Source organism: Suncus etruscus, chromosome 13 (genome assembly GCF_024139225.1).
Source record: "Suncus etruscus isolate mSunEtr1 chromosome 13, mSunEtr1.pri.cur, whole genome shotgun sequence".
NCBI classification, from domain to species: Eukaryota; Metazoa; Chordata; class Mammalia; order Eulipotyphla; family Soricidae; genus Suncus; species Suncus etruscus.
In genome coordinates this window covers 59,067,442-59,069,555 of record NC_064860.1, presented here as the reverse complement: position 1 = coordinate 59,069,555, position 2,114 = coordinate 59,067,442, and the positions used below count along the sequence as shown (strand labels likewise).

Genomic DNA, 2,114 nt, shown 5'->3' with positions numbered 1-2,114 from the left:
CAATTGCTCTGAGACTACTACAAATATCTGGATCATTCTATCACTCCTCAAGACAGTATACCTACTATGTGAAACACGGTCCTAGGCTTTCATACTGAGGGTTATCTTTCTTAAATCATTCTTAAAGTAGTTTCTTTTCACATGTTTGCTAATTCATGTTAATACTTCTAACTTCACTATGAGAAAATTGGTGACAGAATTATAGCGTTGCCCCGAGTCCATACTTGCATCCTTTTGTAACTTACCAGCTTAGTGGAGCACTTAAGTAGCTCAATGCCAGTATCTGACACTTGAAAGAGCCATAAGCCAGTAATTATTGGCTTGAGTGTCCTATGCCACTATGCAGTTATCTTGGCATAAAACAGAGATTTCTTTTTAAGTTTCTTTGCTTTGGGGCCACACACAGCTGTACTTAGGGATTACGCCTGGCACTATGCTTAGGAATCACTCCTGGCTGGCCCCAGGGACCATATGAGATGCTGAGGATTGAACCTGGTTGACCATGTGTAAGGCAAACACTCTACCCACTATACTATTGCTGAAACCCAGTAATATAAAATTTAAAAAAATTTAATTTGGGCTAGTTACATTATCAAACAAGTATTTTGTGTTGATTCAGTGAGATTGAAACATCAAATATTAAAGATATTTGTGTGAGAAACAGGCATATTAGGTTTTTTTCAAGAATACTTGAGTTGGAAAAAGATAATTGAAGTAAAAGGAAAGGAAACAGTGTGGTGTAGATATCTGAAGGGTCAAGTCATGTAAACATGGTCAGTCAACATAGAACTCTGCAGTGTGATAATTGAGAGATTTGTCTAAGAGCTCATTGCAAATTTATTGAAAATAACAGTTTTCTAAGAGCTGGAAATTTAAATAATTATGTTTATCTTTTATGAAAATATGATAAATTTTGCAGTAATTCAACATGTGCTCAAGTACTTTTAGCTATAACCTAGATGGAAAATTAGATAAAAATGCTTTCTAAGCTGATAGCCTGATATTTTTATGATTTTTATAAATACATAAAGTTAAAATCTAGTCATTGCATTTTAGAATTTGAATAGGTACAGGTATTATATCTATTTCAAAAATATTAATATGAATAAAAAGTTTTATTGAGAATATACATTAAAGCACATTATAGTTCCCAAGAAAATCCAGGAATTTATAAGATTAAACTCCCATTTGTCCTTTTCAGGCTAAGAAGGAGCAAATAAACAAATCTCTATATAAATTATATTGACAAAGAAACTTCCTGGAAATTTTTTTAGTTTATAGAGAAAAAGGGTAACATTAGACATTGAACTTAAGAGTTTTTATAATTTGAAATTTCTGTAATTTCTACATAAAAATTATATGAAAGATACTTGGTTTATTTGGTATTATGTTGCACATTGTAGGTCAACATGGAGTCGACTAAAATAATCTGGAGTTTGAAACAGTTGATACAGATCTGTGAGTGATTATGGGACAGTTTCTGAATTTTATTTTAATTTATTTTTATATAGAGGAGTACACTAATGTTGCCCTCTACTATTACATATTATGCAGTTGGGTGTTCCATATTTAGGGGAAATTGTAGAGGTCAGCATTTTTGGAGTTGAATGGGCAAGCCTCACTCTGGGAAAACCATATTTGTAATCATGGTATCACCCTTGCCAAGTAAATATAGTTTTCTGAATTTTAAAGGTCAAATCAATATACAGATTTTTTCATTGCACTGTGTGATCTTAAGTAAGTGCATTTGTTTGGGGGAAGATGGGAAAACAATCATAGAGAACTATTATTCCAGTGAAATATAGATTACCCGAGGTATTATAATTGGGAGCCATTTACCACTTATGTCTTGTGATTTCTCCTGTGTAAATTGTTCCAATTTTTATAATGATAGGGATGGTGAAATCAGATTTTATTGTAAGCTACTTCTTGGCATATTGGTTCCAGATAAATGATTCAAAATTATCCTAGTCTAGTTACCCTTTGAAAACAACCTATTAAAATAGATGAAATGTTCCAGAAATACCCTTTTATTACTAATGCTTTTTCAAGTAAACAAACACACTTGAAAACAATATTAGGTTTTAGACTTTTTAATTTCAAGACAATATTGA

General features: G+C 31.9%; 1 non-coding gene across 1 annotated transcript; it reads right to left on the bottom strand.

Annotated features, from left to right (window-relative positions):
• Positions 1 to 1,508: 1,508 nt before the first annotated feature.
• On the bottom strand, positions 1,509 to 1,673 carry LOC126026489 (U1 spliceosomal RNA). The gene has a single exon (XR_007501738.1). It is a non-coding gene; the product is annotated as a U1 spliceosomal RNA (small nuclear RNA).
• Positions 1,674 to 2,114: the final 441 nt, after the last annotated feature.